Raw genomic sequence first — 16,984 nt, 5'->3', positions numbered from 1 at the left:
AGCTCTGCGTGCCACGGGGTCCATGACGTCTCCACCGTTGTTGTGCTTCAACGGAACGCAAGGATAGCTTTCAGGACTCCAAGCACTCTGGCCTCTGCGCCGTTTCCCATGCTACCACACGGATCCCCCCCACGTCTCCTCTCTGTCTGCTGAGCCACAAGCTGCCGTGTAGGCCCTTCGGAACACTTCTTGCATGCACAGCCCAAGGCGTCACACGGCTCTCTCTCTACCTTTTGAAACCTAGGTTGCCGCAGCTTCTCCCAGCTCACGAAGACAGTCAGAGCCGGTCTCATGTGCTGGGTAACGTGGACTCAGTGAGGACAAGGGCCCTACCTGCACTCAGAAAAACACTCTGCTCAGCTCTCCATCCAGGAGCTCACACCGCCTGACTCGTTGGTTTAGCAGGACGTCGATGTGAGGTCCAAGCTGAGCAAAGAGAACAATTCCTCCTTCACCCTGCCAAGCCCCGGAAGAGGTAGTGCCAACTAGGCCTCGCTCAGGCCAGCGCTCCTTCAGGGATCTTGCCACACTTTGAAGCCTGCACAGTAAAAGATATTTAGCGAAGTTCCCAGGGTTTCGCCATTCTCTACCTCGGCAGCTCAACTCCTGCAGGGACTCATGTTTGCTGTGAACTAGGATAGGTGGCCCTGCTCTGAAAAGCAGTCTTTTCCCCTTTGGAAATGTGAATTCTTGTAGCCTTGGAGCTGTTTGTGAAACCCAAGGAAGGTCCAGATTCTACTCACTGCAGGAACGCTCGGGGAAGAAACGAGTATGTTTTTCCAGAGAAACAGGCTGCTTGCAAGTGTCGAGGGGAGCTTCTCAGGTGCCCAGTGCGTCCCGTTTGTTTCCCTTCGCAGATCCCATCCTGCAGGTACTTATCCTGGGTGCTAACACGAGTAGTTGGCTCTGCCGTCAATAGCAGCCTTTTCCCTTTGGAAGCTTGGATTCTAGTGTCTCAGGGGTTGCTTGCCCAACCTTGAAGTTGCCCATGTTCTAAACTCCGCAGGTACGTTTGCGTTGCAAACGAGCACTTTCCCCCGAGAAACCGGGTTCCTGCCTTGCTGGAGAAGAGTTCATCCCGCAGACGTCGTTCCTCCTGGAAAGCGCAAGGCCACCCTGAGCCTCAGGGTCGTGCCTAAGTTTCCACCGGGCAAGCTCTGCGTGCCTCGGTTTCCATGAGGTCTCCACCGTTGTTGTGCTTCAAAGGAACGCGAGGATAGCTTTCAGGACTCCAAGCACCCTAGCCTCCGCAAAGTTTCCCATGCTACCACAAGGATCCCCTCCATGTCTCCTCTCTGTCTGCTAAGCCACAAGCAGCCGTGTAGGCCCTTCGGAACACTTCTTGCATGCACATCCCAAGGCGTCACACAGCTCTCTCTCTACCTTTTGAAAACTAGGTTGCCGCAGCTTCTCCCAGCTCACGAAGACATTCAGAGCCGGTCCCATGTGCTGGGTAACGTGGACTCAGTGAGGACAAGGGCCCTACCTGCACTCAGGAAAACACTCTGCTCAGCTCTGCATCCAGGAGCTCACACCTCCTGACTCGTTGGTTTAGCAGGACGTCGATGTGAGGTCCAAGCTGAGCAAAGAGCACAATTCCTCCTTTACCCTGCTAGGCCCCGGAAGAGGTAGAGCCAACTAGGCTTCGCTCAGGCCAGCCCTCCTTCAGGGATCTTGCCACACTTTGAAGCCTGCACATTAAAAAGTACTTAGCGAAGTTCCCAGGGTTTCGCCATGCTCTCCCTCGGCAGCTCAACTCCTGCACTGACTCATGTTTGCTGTGAACTAGGATAGGTGTCCCTGCTTCGAAAAGCAGTCTTTTCCCATTTGGAAATGTGGATTCTTGTAGCTTCGGAGCTGTTTGCAAAACCCTACGAATGCCCAGCTTCTACTGACTGCAGGCACGCTCGTGGAGGAAATATGTATGTTCCCCAGAGAAACAGGCTGCTTGCAAGTGTCAAGGGGAGCTTCTCAGGTGCCCAGTGCATCCCGTTTGTTTCCCTTCGCAATTCCCATCCTGCAGGTACTTATGCTGGGTACTAACAAGAGTAGGTGGCTCTGCCGACAAAAGCAGCCTTTTCCCTTTGGAAACTTGGATTCTAGTGTCTCAGGGGCTGCTTGCCAAACCTTGAAGTTGCCCAGGTTCTAACCTCCGTAGGTACGCTTGCGTAGAAAACGAGCACTTTCCCCCGAGAAACCGGGTTCCTGCCACGTTGGAGGAGAGTTAATCCCGCAGACCTCGTTCCTCCTGGGAAAGCGCAAGGCCACACTGAGCTCAGGGTAGTGCCTAAGTTTCCACCAGGCAAGCTCTGCGTGCCTCGGTTTCAATGAGGTCTCCACCGTTGTTGTGCTTCAATGGAACGCGAGGATAGCTTTCAGGACTCCAATCACTCTGGCCTCTGCGCAGTTTCCCAAGCTAACACACGGATCACCCCACGTCTCCTCTCTGACTGCAGAGCCACAAGCAGCCGTGTAGGCCCTTCGGAGCACTTCTTGCATGCACAGCCCAAGGCGTCACACTGCTCTCTCTCTACCTTTTCAAACCTAGGTTGCCGCAGCTTCTCCCAGCTCACGAAGACAGTCAGAGCCGGTCTCATGTTCTGGGTAACCCGGACTCAGTGAGGACAATGGCCCTACCTGCAATCAGAAAAACACTCTGCTCAGCTCTCCATCCAGGATCTCACACCGCCTGAATCTTTGGTTTAGCAGGACGTCGATGTGAGGTCCAAGCTGAGCAAAGAGTACAATTCCTCCCTTACCCTGCTAGGCCACGGAAGAGGTAGTGCCAACTAGGCCTCGCTCTGGCCAGCCATCTTTCAGGGATCTTGCCACACTTTGAAGCCTGCACAGTAAAAGGTACTTAGCGAAGTTCCCAGGGTTACGCCATGCTCTCCCTCGGCAGCTCCACTCCTGCAGGGACTCATGTTTGCTGTGAACTTGGATAGGTGGCCCTGCTTCGAAAAGCAGTCTTTTCCCCTTTGGAAATGTGGATTCTTGTAACCTCGGAGCTGTTTGCGAAACCCTAGGAAGGCCCAGCTTCTACTCAATGCAGGCACGCCCGGGGAGGAAACGAGTATGTTTTTACACAGAAACAGGCTGCTTGCAAGTGTCGAGGGGAGGTTCTCAGGTGCCCAGTGGGTCCCGTTTGTTTCCCTCCGCAGCTCCCATCCTGCAGGGACTTATACTGGGTGCTAACAAGGGTAGGTGGCTCTGTCGACAAAAGCAGCCTTTTCCCTTTGGAAGCTTGGATTCTAGTGTCTCAGGGGCTGCTTGCCCAACCTTGAAGTTGCCCATGTTCTAAACTCCGCAGGTACGCTTGCGTAGCAAACGGGCACTTGCCCTCGAGCAACCGGGTTCCTGCCACGTTGCAGGAGAGTTAATCCCGCAGACCTCTTTCATCCTGGGAAAGCGCAAGGCCACCCTGAGCCTCAGGGTCGTGCGTAAGTTTCCACCGGGCAAGCTCTGCGTTCCTCGGTTTCCATGAGTTCACCGTTGTTCTGCTTCAATGGAACGCGAGGATAGCTTTCAGGACTCCAAGCACTCTGGCCTCCGCACCGTTTCCCATGCTACCATGCTGATCCCCCCCCACGTCTCCTCTCTGTCTGCTGAGCCACAAGCAGCCATGTAGGCCCTTTGGAACACTTTTTGCATGCACAGCCCAAGGCGTCATACTGCTCTCTCTCATCCTTTTGAAACCTACGTTGCCGCAGCTTCTTCCAGCACACGAAGACAGTCAGAGCTGGCCTCATGTGCTGGGTAACGTGGACTCAGTGACGACAAGGGCCCTACCTGCACTCAGAAAAACACTCTGCTCAGCTTTCCATTCAGGAGCTCACACCGCCTGACTCGTTGGTTTACCAGGACGTCAATGTGAGGTCCAAGTTGAGCAAAGAGCACAATTCCTCCTTTACCCTGCTAGGTCCCGGAGGAGGTAGAGACAACTATGCCTCGCTCAGGCCAGCCTTTCTTCAGGGATATTGCCACACTTCGAAGCCTGCACAGTAAAATGTACTTAGCGAAGTTCCCAGGGTTTCGCCATGCTCTCCCTCGGCAGCTCACCTCCTGCAAGGACTCATGTTTGCTGTGAACTAGGATAGGTGGCCCTGCTTCGAAAAGCAGGCTTTTCCCCTTTGGAAATGTGGATTCTTGTAGCCTCGGAGCTCTTTGCAAAACCCTAGTAAGGCCCAGCTTCTACTCACTGCAGGCACGACCAGGGAGGAAACGAGTATGTTTTTACAGAAAAACAGGATGCTTGCAAGTGTCGAGGGGAGCTTCTCAGGTGCCCAGTGTGTCCCGTTCATTTCCCTTCGCAATTCCCATCCTGCAGGTACTTATGCTGGGTGCTAACAAGAGTAGGTGGCTCTGCCGACAAAAGCAGCCTTTTCACTTTGGAAGCTTGAATTGTAGTGTCTCAGGGGCTGCTTGCCAAACCTTGAAGTTGCCCAGGTTCTAGCCTCCGCAGTTCCGCTTGCGTATTAAACGAGGACTTTCCCCCGAGAAACCGGGTTCCTGCCACGTTAGAGGACAGTTAATCCCGCAGACCTCGTTCCTCCTGGGAAAGCACAAGGCCACCCTGAGTCTCAGGCTAGTGCCTAAGTTTCCACCGGGAAAGCTCTGCGTGCCTCGGTTTCCATGACGTCTCCACCGTTGTTGTTCTTCAATGGAACGTGAGGATAGCTTTCAGGACTCCAAGCACTCTGGCCTACGCATCGTTTCCCATGCTACCACACGAATCCCCCCCTCGTCTCCTCTCTGCCTGCTGAACAACAAGCAGCTGTGTAGGCCCTTCGGAACACTTCTTCCATGCACAGCCCAAGGCGGCACACTGCTCTGTCTCTTCCTTTGGAAAACTAGTTGCCGCAGCTTGCCCCAACTCACGAGGACAGACAGAGCCTGTCTCATGTGCTGGGTAACGTGGACTCAGTGAGGACAAGTGCCCTACCTGCACTTAGACAAACACTCTGCTCAGCGTTCCTTCCTGGAGCTCACACCTGCCGGCACGCTAGGTTAAGCAGGACGTCGATGTGAGATCCAAGCTGAGCATGGAACACAATTCCTCACTTTACACTGCTAGGCGCCTGGAAGAAGCACTGCCAACTAGGCCTCGCTCAGGTCAGCCCTCCGTCAGGGATCTTGCCACACTTCGACGCCTGCACAGTGAAGGGTACTTAGCGAAGTTCCCAGGGTTACGCCATGCTCTCCCTCGGCAGCTCCACTACTGCAGGGACTCATGTTTGCTGTGAACTAGGATAGGTGGCCGTGCTTCGAAAAGCCGTCTTTTCCCCTTTGGATATCTGGATTATTGTAACCTCGGAGCTGTTTGTGAAACCCTAGGAAGGCCCAGTTTCTACTCACTGCAGGCACGCCTGGGGAGGAAACGAGTATGTTCCCCCAGAGAAACAGGCTGCTTGCAAGTTTCGAGGGGAGCTTCTCATGTGCCCAGTGTGTCCCTTTTGTCTCCCTTCACAGCTCCTATACTGCACGTACTTACGGTGGGTGTTCACAAGAGTAAGATGGCTCTGCCGACAAAAGCAGCCTTTTCCCTTTGGAAGCTTGCATTCTAGTGTCCCAGGGTCTGCCTGCCAAACCCTGAAGTTGCCCAGCTTCTGGCCTGCGCAGTTACGCTTGCATAGGAAACGAGGACATCCTGGGTGTTCATACCTTTGGTGTCTCAACCATGAAGTGAAGGGAGTCTTTCGGTCCAGCTGGAAGAAAGAACCCAGCTACTGGGAACAACTGGAGGCATTTGGATCTTCCGATGTCCCCTAAGCCTGACTCTGTCATCCAATGGGAAAGGCGATGCCTCGCATGCACAACTCGGGCGTCCAATGTGCCATCATGGAAGGGCCCAGTGTGTCCTCAAAGTCCCCAGTACGTCAGTGAGAGAGTGCTGGTAAATGGCCTGTGGGCTCCAGTTGGTAACTCGAAAATGTCGGGCAAACGTGCTTTTCCCCTTGACGACAGGGACTTGGTTGCTGCTCCAGCTGCCTGGAAAACACATTGCCCATGTTTCTTCATTCCACAAAAGCCTCTATCGGGAACACTTAGTTCTCCCAAAAGAAACCAGGTGCTTGCCACTCATTCCTGTGGGCTCATCCCACTGCCATCTGCAGCTACATTACCATCAAAAGTGACCTCTCGTTTCGAAGGAAGCTGGACTTTTGCCCATCACCAGAGAGAGGGGTGCCTCCGTGTGCCGGAAAGCTAAGTCACAGGACTGCTTTAGCTCTGGTATGCCTCTCATGGCACAGAAACCTGGCGTGTGCCCTTCTTTGGGGTGGTACACTGTATCCCAAAAGCCTTGTGAGCACCATGAAGCGAAAAGCACCACTGGGTAGGAGCCTCTGTGTGCAGTTGGAAGAGCCAGGATCGGGTTACTCCTTTGGATGGCTAGCATTCTGCTGCTTTCATACAAACTCAGGAAGTCCTTTGCAGGGAGGCTTTCTTTCAACGCGGGTCTGGCAAAGTGAGGATACGTGAGCGTGAGCCACACTGCAGAAAACCAGCGGGCTTCCCTTCATTTGGGGAGCTCATGCCCGACGTCTCAGTAATTGAAGCAGAAACTTGGTTACAGCTCCCACCCACAAGTAAGCAGAGATACACGCTGAGCATTGCTATGCCCCGGGTACCTGCAGAGATATCTAAGCCGACCGAGAGCATTCAGACGATTATGCAATGCACCACACGCAGAACATGCCAGGGCCCAAAGTGTCGTCGTGGAAGGGTGAAGTGTGTTCAAAGTGGCTGCTGAAGCTGGTCAGTAAAGGTAGGAAAAGGAGCAGTGTGGTCCACTAGGCAAACGGTGAGACTGCGAAAGGCTGTAATTCCCCACTTCAAATCTCGAGAGTGGAGGCCTCTGGGCTGCCTGAAAAAACACTCATGTTGCACATCTTTAATTCACTCCTAGGAATGCCTCCGTGAAGGAAAGTGAGCTTGCTCGTAAGAAGCCCTGAGGTCTCCATTGCATGCTAGGAGGTCATCCGACCACCCTCCCTACCTAGACTGGCAAGACAACGTGACCCCAAGCCTCAATTGAAGCCCCAGAGAGTCCCCGTCCGCAAAGTTTGGTGTGAGCCGCCTCAGTAAACACTGAGTCGATCCTGTGCTGCCAGTCCTATATGGTTTCCGCAGGCTGGAGACAGTCGCGCAGGATTTCATTTCCGAGAGAGGACGTGTGTCCCGTGAGTTCCTAGTGTGTCTTTTAAGTAACAAAGAGTGAAAGAGAAAGTAGGGATCCGCTCTTTCTATGCAGGGGGAAGGGAGAGGAAGGGTGTTCTTTCTTGGCGTAGCTCTTTTCCTACAGCTTTACCACAGCCCAGGGGACACAGCTGTAGCCAGTCTTACGTTCAGCACGGCTCTGCCTTTGTAAAGGCCAAGGCGTTGCACTGACACACTCCCTGAGACGAAGATGCATGCTGGGTACTCATACCTGTTTAATCTCCACAAGGAAGGGAAGGCAGACGTTTGGCCCAGCGTAAGAAAACGTACAGAAATACCGGTAAGAATGGGAAGCATTTGGCGTTCCTAAGGCCCCTAGGACTGACTGGGCGATTCCATGCGTAAGGCTCTGCACCGCATGCAGTACCCAGCTGTCCAATGTGTCATTATGGAAGGGCCCAGTGTGTTGCCACAGTCTCCAGTAATCAGTCAGAGAGTGCTGGTAAATCTGCTGTGGGGTCATGTTGGGAATTAGAAAATGTCGGGAAAAGCCGCTTTTCCTCTTTTAGAAAGTGACTTGGTTGCTGCTTCCAAGCTGCCTGAAAAACACGCTGCCCATTCGGCTTCACTCCACAAATGCCTCTGTGAGGGACAGTGAGTTTTCCGGAACGAAAGCAGGTGCTTGCCATTCTTGACCACGAGCTCATCCCACAGCATTCAGTAGGTAACGTGCCAAGAGTAGGTAAACCTCTGGTCTCGAGGTAAGGTGCACTTCTTCCCATCTGCCAAACTGGGGGTGCAGCCGTGTCCTGGAAGCTTTACTCAATGGACTGCTTTAGGTCTAGTATGCCTCACATGGCTTAGGACCGTGCGTATATCACGCCTTGCCTTGGAGTACGCTGTACACCAGAAGCCTGCTGAGCACCATCGAGGGAAAAAGAGCTCAGGGAACAGCCCTCTCCTTGCAGTTTGAAGAGGCAGGAGTGGCTTTCTACTTTGGATGGGTAGCTTTCCGCACCTTTCCTACAACCTCAGGAAGACGGGTCTCGGAGGGCTTCCTTTCAAGTGCGGATAGCTGAGCTGCACGGCAAAAAGCCACCGGGCTTCCAATCCATTTGTGAAGCTCATGCCCGACATCTCCCTGGTGGAAGCGGAACCTTGGCTACGGGTCCCACACAAAAGTAAGCAGAGATATACCCTGAGCCATGCTAGGCCGTGGAACATCCAACACACCTAGGCCTAATGTGGGCATTTAAGTGATTATGCAAAGCGCCACACTGAGAGCACGCTAGTCCAAAAGTGTCATCGTGGAAGGGTGAAGTTTGTTCTAAGCGACTCCAGTAGCTGGTCAGAAAAGGGATGTAAAGGGGCACAGTGATCCGCTAGGCACAAGGGAAGCCTGGGAAAGGCAGTACTACCCATTCCCAAAGAAGATAGTGGAGGCGCCCAGGCTGCCTGAAAAGCACTCATGTTGCACGGCTTTTATTCACTTCCAGGGGTGCCTCAGTGAAGAAGAGTGAGTTGTCTGGGAAGAAGCCTTGAGGTCTCCAGTGCTTGCTGGGGGCTCCTCCGACGAGCCTCCCTATTTAGAGTGTGAAGAAAAGGTGAGCACAAGCCACAGGGGCAGGCAGCCCCAGAGTTTCTCATCAGCAAATTTGGCGTGCAGCCTGCTCAAGAAACACTGAGTCGATCGAGTGCTCTAACTCCTGCATGCTTTTCACAGGCTAAAGTCAGTCGTGTATGAAATCATTTCCGAGAGAGAACGTCTGTCCTGTGATTCCCTTGTGTGGCTTGCAAGTAACAGAACGGGAACCAGACCCTTGGTAGCCCCTCCTTCTATGCAGGTGGAAGGGCAATGAACTGCTTTCTTGCTGGCACAGCTTGCTTTCCACAGCTTTAAAACCGCCCCAGGGACGCAGTTGTAGCCAGTCTTACGTTCACGTGGCACTCCCTTGTGACGCCACCTGTGTTGCACTGGAATAGCGCCAGTGAACAGGGTACATCCTGGGTGTTCATACCTTTGGTGTCTCAACCATGAAGGGAAGGGAGTCTTTCGGTCCAGCTGGAAGAAAGAACCCAGCTACTGGGAACAACTGGAGGCATTTGGATCTTCCGATGTCCCCTAAGCCTGACTCTGTCATCCAATGGGAAAGGCGATGCCTCGCATGCACAACTCGGGCGTCCAATGTGCCATCATGGAAGGGCCCAGTGTGTCCTCAAAGTCCCCAGTACGTCAGTGAGAGAGTGCTGGTAAATGGCCTGTGGGCTCCAGTTGGTAACTCGAAAATGTCGGGCAAACGTGCTTTTCCCCTTGACGACAGGGACTTGGTTGCTGCTCCAGCTGCCTGGAAAACACATTGCCCATGTTTCTTCATTCCACAAAAGCCTCTATCGGGAACACTTAGTTCTCCCAAAAGAAACCAGGTGCTTGCCACTCATTCCTGTGGGCTCATCCCACTGCCATCTGCAGCTACATTACCATCAAAAGTGACCTCTCGTTTCGAAGGAAGCTGGACTTTTGCCCATCACCAGAGAGAGGGGTGCCTCCGTGTGCCGGAAAGCTAAGTCACAGGACTGCTTTAGCTCTGGTATGCCTCTCATGGCACAGAAACCTGGCGTGTGCCCTTCTTTGGGGTGGTACACTGTATCCCAAAAGCCTTGTGAGCACCATGAAGCGAAAAGCACCACTGGGTAGGAGCCTCTGTGTGCAGTTGGAAGAGCCAGGATCGGGTTACTCCTTTGGATGGCTAGCATTCTGCTGCTTTCATACAAACTCAGGAAGTCCTTTGCAGGGAGGCTTTCTTTCAACGCGGGTCTGGCAAAGTGAGGATACGTGAGCGTGAGCCACACTGCAGAAAACCAGCGGGCTTCCCTTCATTTGGGGAGCTCATGCCCGACGTCTCAGTAATTGAAGCAGAAACTTGGTTACAGCTCCCACCCACAAGTAAGCAGAGATACACGCTGAGCATTGCTATGCCCCGGGTACCTGCAGAGATATCTAAGCCGACCGAGAGCATTCAGACGATTATGCAATGCACCACACGCAGAACATGCCAGGGCCCAAAGTGTCGTCGTGGAAGGGTGAAGTGTGTTCAAAGTGGCTGCTGAAGCTGGTCAGTAAAGGTAGGAAAAGGAGCAGTGTGGTCCACTAGGCAAACGGTGAGACTGCGAAAGGCTGTAATTCCCCACTTCAAATCTCGAGAGTGGAGGCCTCTGGGCTGCCTGAAAAAACACTCATGTTGCACATCTTTAATTCACTCCTAGGAATGCCTCCGTGAAGGAAAGTGAGCTTGCTCGTAAGAAGCCCTGAGGTCTCCATTGCATGCTAGGAGGTCATCCGACCACCCTCCCTACCTAGACTGGCAAGACAACGTGACCCCAAGCCTCAATTGAAGCCCCAGAGAGTCCCCGTCCGCAAAGTTTGGTGTGAGCCGCCTCAGTAAACACTGAGTCGATCCTGTGCTGCCAGTCCTATATGGTTTCCGCAGGCTGGAGACAGTCGCGCAGGATTTCATTTCCGAGAGAGGACGTGTGTCCCGTGAGTTCCTAGTGTGTCTTTTAAGTAACAAAGAGTGAAAGAGAAAGTAGGGATCCGCTCTTTCTATGCAGGGGGAAGGGAGAGGAAGGGTGTTCTTTCTTGGCGTAGCTCTTTTCCTACAGCTTTACCACAGCCCAGGGGACACAGCTGTAGCCAGTCTTACGTTCAGCACGGCTCTGCCTTTGTAAAGGCCAAGGCGTTGCACTGACACACTCCCTGAGACGAAGATGCATGCTGGGTACTCATACCTGTTTAATCTCCACAAGGAAGGGAAGGCAGACGTTTGGCCCAGCGTAAGAAAACGTACAGAAATACCGGTAAGAATGGGAAGCATTTGGCGTTCCTAAGGCCCCTAGGACTGACTGGGCGATTCCATGCGTAAGGCTCTGCACCGCATGCAGTACCCAGCTGTCCAATGTGTCATTATGGAAGGGCCCAGTGTGTTGCCACAGTCTCCAGTAATCAGTCAGAGAGTGCTGGTAAATCTGCTGTGGGGTCATGTTGGGAATTAGAAAATGTCGGGAAAAGCCGCTTTTCCTCTTTTAGAAAGTGACTTGGTTGCTGCTTCCAAGCTGCCTGAAAAACACGCTGCCCATTCGGCTTCACTCCACAAATGCCTCTGTGAGGGACAGTGAGTTTTCCGGAACGAAAGCAGGTGCTTGCCATTCTTGACCACGAGCTCATCCCACAGCATTCAGTAGGTAACGTGCCAAGAGTAGGTAAACCTCTGGTCTCGAGGTAAGGTGCACTTCTTCCCATCTGCCAAACTGGGGGTGCAGCCGTGTCCTGGAAGCTTTACTCAATGGACTGCTTTAGGTCTAGTATGCCTCACATGGCTTAGGACCGTGCGTATATCACGCCTTGCCTTGGAGTACGCTGTACACCAGAAGCCTGCTGAGCACCATCGAGGGAAAAAGAGCTCAGGGAACAGCCCTCTCCTTGCAGTTTGAAGAGGCAGGAGTGGCTTTCTACTTTGGATGGGTAGCTTTCCGCACCTTTCCTACAACCTCAGGAAGACGGGTCTCGGAGGGCTTCCTTTCAAGTGCGGATAGCTGAGCTGCACGGCAAAAAGCCACCGGGCTTCCAATCCATTTGTGAAGCTCATGCCCGACATCTCCCTGGTGGAAGCGGAACCTTGGCTACGGGTCCCACACAAAAGTAAGCAGAGATATACCCTGAGCCATGCTAGGCCGTGGAACATCCAACACACCTAGGCCTAATGTGGGCATTTAAGTGATTATGCAAAGCGCCACACTGAGAGCACGCTAGTCCAAAAGTGTCATCGTGGAAGGGTGAAGTTTGTTCTAAGCGACTCCAGTAGCTGGTCAGAAAAGGGATGTAAAGGGGCACAGTGATCCGCTAGGCACAAGGGAAGCCTGGGAAAGGCAGTACTACCCATTCCCAAAGAAGATAGTGGAGGCGCCCAGGCTGCCTGAAAAGCACTCATGTTGCACGGCTTTTATTCACTTCCAGGGGTGCCTCAGTGAAGAAGAGTGAGTTGTCTGGGAAGAAGCCTTGAGGTCTCCAGTGCTTGCTGGGGGCTCCTCCGACGAGCCTCCCTATTTAGAGTGTGAAGAAAAGGTGAGCACAAGCCACAGGGGCAGGCAGCCCCAGAGTTTCTCATCAGCAAATTTGGCGTGCAGCCTGCTCAAGAAACACTGAGTCGATCGAGTGCTCTAACTCCTGCATGCTTTTCACAGGCTAAAGTCAGTCGTGTATGAAATCATTTCCGAGAGAGAACGTCTGTCCTGTGATTCCCTTGTGTGGCTTGCAAGTAACAGAACGGGAACCAGACCCTTGGTAGCCCCTCCTTCTATGCAGGTGGAAGGGCAATGAACTGCTTTCTTGCTGGCACAGCTTGCTTTCCACAGCTTTAAAACCGCCCCAGGGACGCAGTTGTAGCCAGTCTTACGTTCACGTGGCACTCCCTTGTGACGCCACCTGTGTTGCACTGGAATAGCGCCAGTGAACAGGGTACATCCTGGGTGTTCATACCTTTGGTGTCTCAACCATGAAGGGAAGGGAGTCTTTCGGTCCAGCTGGAAGAAAGAACCCAGCTACTGGGAACAACTGGAGGCATTTGGATCTTCCGATGTCCCCTAAGCCTGACTCTGTCATCCAATGGGAAAGGCGATGCCTCGCATGCACAACTCGGGCGTCCAATGTGCCATCATGGAAGGGCCCAGTGTGTCCTCAAAGTCCCCAGTACGTCAGTGAGAGAGTGCTGGTAAATGGCCTGTGGGCTCCAGTTGGTAACTCGAAAATGTCGGGCAAACGTGCTTTTCCCCTTGACGACAGGGACTTGGTTGCTGCTCCAGCTGCCTGGAAAACACATTGCCCATGTTTCTTCATTCCACAAAAGCCTCTATCGGGAACACTTAGTTCTCCCAAAAGAAACCAGGTGCTTGCCACTCATTCCTGTGGGCTCATCCCACTGCCATCTGCAGCTACATTACCATCAAAAGTGACCTCTCGTTTCGAAGGAAGCTGGACTTTTGCCCATCACCAGAGAGAGGGGTGCCTCCGTGTGCCGGAAAGCTAAGTCACAGGACTGCTTTAGCTCTGGTATGCCTCTCATGGCACAGAAACCTGGCGTGTGCCCTTCTTTGGGGTGGTACACTGTATCCCAAAAGCCTTGTGAGCACCATGAAGCGAAAAGCACCACTGGGTAGGAGCCTCTGTGTGCAGTTGGAAGAGCCAGGATCGGGTTACTCCTTTGGATGGCTAGCATTCTGCTGCTTTCATACAAACTCAGGAAGTCCTTTGCAGGGAGGCTTTCTTTCAACGCGGGTCTGGCAAAGTGAGGATACGTGAGCGTGAGCCACACTGCAGAAAACCAGCGGGCTTCCCTTCATTTGGGGAGCTCATGCCCGACGTCTCAGTAATTGAAGCAGAAACTTGGTTACAGCTCCCACCCACAAGTAAGCAGAGATACACGCTGAGCATTGCTATGCCCCGGGTACCTGCAGAGATATCTAAGCCGACCGAGAGCATTCAGACGATTATGCAATGCACCACACGCAGAACATGCCAGGGCCCAAAGTGTCGTCGTGGAAGGGTGAAGTGTGTTCAAAGTGGCTGCTGAAGCTGGTCAGTAAAGGTAGGAAAAGGAGCAGTGTGGTCCACTAGGCAAACGGTGAGACTGCGAAAGGCTGTAATTCCCCACTTCAAATCTCGAGAGTGGAGGCCTCTGGGCTGCCTGAAAAAACACTCATGTTGCACATCTTTAATTCACTCCTAGGAATGCCTCCGTGAAGGAAAGTGAGCTTGCTCGTAAGAAGCCCTGAGGTCTCCATTGCATGCTAGGAGGTCATCCGACCACCCTCCCTACCTAGACTGGCAAGACAACGTGACCCCAAGCCTCAATTGAAGCCCCAGAGAGTCCCCGTCCGCAAAGTTTGGTGTGAGCCGCCTCAGTAAACACTGAGTCGATCCTGTGCTGCCAGTCCTATATGGTTTCCGCAGGCTGGAGACAGTCGCGCAGGATTTCATTTCCGAGAGAGGACGTGTGTCCCGTGAGTTCCTAGTGTGTCTTTTAAGTAACAAAGAGTGAAAGAGAAAGTAGGGATCCACTCTTTCTATGCAGGGGGAAGGGAGAGGAAGGGTGTTCTTTCTTGGCGTAGCTCTTTTCCTACAGCTTTACCACAGCCCAGGGGACACAGCTGTAGCCAGTCTTACGTTCAGCACGGCTCTGCCTTTGTAAAGGCCAAGGCGTTGCACTGACACACTCCCTGAGACGAAGATGCATGCTGGGTACTCATACCTGTTTAATCTCCACAAGGAAGGGAAGGCAGACGTTTGGCCCAGCGTAAGAAAACGTACAGAAATACCGGTAAGAATGGGAAGCATTTGGCGTTCCTAAGGCCCCTAGGACTGACTGGGCGATTCCATGCGTAAGGCTCTGCACCGCATGCAGTACCCAGCTGTCCAATGTGTCATTATGGAAGGGCCCAGTGTGTTGCCACAGTCTCCAGTAATCAGTCAGAGAGTGCTGGTAAATCTGCTGTGGGGTCATGTTGGGAATTAGAAAATGTCGGGAAAAGCCGCTTTTCCTCTTTTAGAAAGTGACTTGGTTGCTGCTTCCAAGCTGCCTGAAAAACACGCTGCCCATTCGGCTTCACTCCACAAATGCCTCTGTGAGGGACAGTGAGTTTTCCGGAACGAAAGCAGGTGCTTGCCATTCTTGACCACGAGCTCATCCCACAGCATTCAGTAGGTAACGTGCCAAGAGTAGGTAAACCTCTGGTCTCGAGGTAAGGTGCACTTCTTCCCATCTGCCAAACTGGGGGTGCAGCCGTGTCCTGGAAGCTTTACTCAATGGACTGCTTTAGGTCTAGTATGCCTCACATGGCTTAGGACCGTGCGTATATCACGCCTTGCCTTGGAGTACGCTGTACACCAGAAGCCTGCTGAGCACCATCGAGGGAAAAAGAGCTCAGGGAACAGCCCTCTCCTTGCAGTTTGAAGAGGCAGGAGTGGCTTTCTACTTTGGATGGGTAGCTTTCCGCACCTTTCCTACAACCTCAGGAAGACGGGTCTCGGAGGGCTTCCTTTCAAGTGCGGATAGCTGAGCTGCACGGCAAAAAGCCACCGGGCTTCCAATCCATTTGTGAAGCTCATGCCCGACATCTCCCTGGTGGAAGCGGAACCTTGGCTACGGGTCCCACACAAAAGTAAGCAGAGATATACCCTGAGCCATGCTAGGCCGTGGAACATCCAACACACCTAGGCCTAATGTGGGCATTTAAGTGATTATGCAAAGCGCCACACTGAGAGCACGCTAGTCCAAAAGTGTCATCGTGGAAGGGTGAAGTTTGTTCTAAGCGACTCCAGTAGCTGGTCAGAAAAGGGATGTAAAGGGGCACAGTGATCCGCTAGGCACAAGGGAAGCCTGGGAAAGGCAGTACTACCCATTCCCAAAGAAGATAGTGGAGGCGCCCAGGCTGCCTGAAAAGCACTCATGTTGCACGGCTTTTATTCACTTCCAGGGGTGCCTCAGTGAAGAAGAGTGAGTTGTCTGGGAAGAAGCCTTGAGGTCTCCAGTGCTTGCTGGGGGCTCCTCCGACGAGCCTCCCTATTTAGAGTGTGAAGAAAAGGTGAGCACAAGCCACAGGGGCAGGCAGCCCCAGAGTTTCTCATCAGCAAATTTGGCGTGCAGCCTGCTCAAGAAACACTGAGTCGATCGAGTGCTCTAACTCCTGCATGCTTTTCACAGGCTAAAGTCAGTCGTGTATGAAATCATTTCCGAGAGAGAACGTCTGTCCTGTGATTCCCTTGTGTGGCTTGCAAGTAACAGAACGGGAACCAGACCCTTGGTAGCCCCTCCTTCTATGCAGGTGGAAGGGCAATGAACTGCTTTCTTGCTGGCACAGCTTGCTTTCCACAGCTTTAAAACCGCCCCAGGGACGCAGTTGTAGCCAGTCTTACGTTCACGTGGCACTCCCTTGTGACGCCACCTGTGTTGCACTGGAATAGCGCCAGTGAACAGGGTACATCCTGGGTGTTCATACCTTTGGTGTCTCAACCATGAAGGGAAGGGAGTCTTTCGGTCCAGCTGGAAGAAAGAACCCAGCTACTGGGAACAACTGGAGGCATTTGGATCTTCCGATGTCCCCTAAGCCTGACTCTGTCATCCAATGGGAAAGGCGATGCCTCGCATGCACAACTCGGGCGTCCAATGTGCCATCATGGAAGGGCCCAGTGTGTCCTCAAAGTCCCCAGTACGTCAGTGAGAGAGTGCTGGTAAATGGCCTGTGGGCTCCAGTTGGTAACTCGAAAATGTCGGGCAAACGTGCTTTTCCCCTTGACGACAGGGACTTGGTTGCTGCTCCAGCTGCCTGGAAAACACATTGCCCATGTTTCTTCATTCCACAAAAGCCTCTATCGGGAACACTTAGTTCTCCCAAAAGAAACCAGGTGCTTGCCACTCATTCCTGTGGGCTCATCCCACTGCCATCTGCAGCTACATTACCATCAAAAGTGACCTCTCGTTTCGAAGGAAGCTGGACTTTTGCCCATCACCAGAGAGAGGGGTGCCTCCGTGTGCCGGAAAGCTAAGTCACAGGACTGCTTTAGCTCTGGTATGCCTCTCATGGCACAGAAACCTGGCGTGTGCCCTTCTTTGGGGTGGTACACTGTATCCCAAAAGCCTTGTGAGCACCATGAAGCGAAAAGCACCACTGGGTAGGAGCCTCTGTGTGCAGTTGGAAGAGCCAGGATCGGGTTACTCCTTTGGATGGCTAGCATTCTGCTGCTTTCATACAAACTCAGGAAGTCCTTTGCAGGGAG

This window comes from Balaenoptera physalus (genome assembly GCF_965194825.1).
Source record: "Balaenoptera physalus genome assembly, chromosome: 13".
In the NCBI taxonomy this organism is placed as follows: Eukaryota; Metazoa; Chordata; class Mammalia; order Artiodactyla; family Balaenopteridae; genus Balaenoptera; species Balaenoptera physalus.
The sequence above is the reverse complement of the archived record's forward strand: the minus strand, read 5'-3'. Positions refer to the sequence as shown.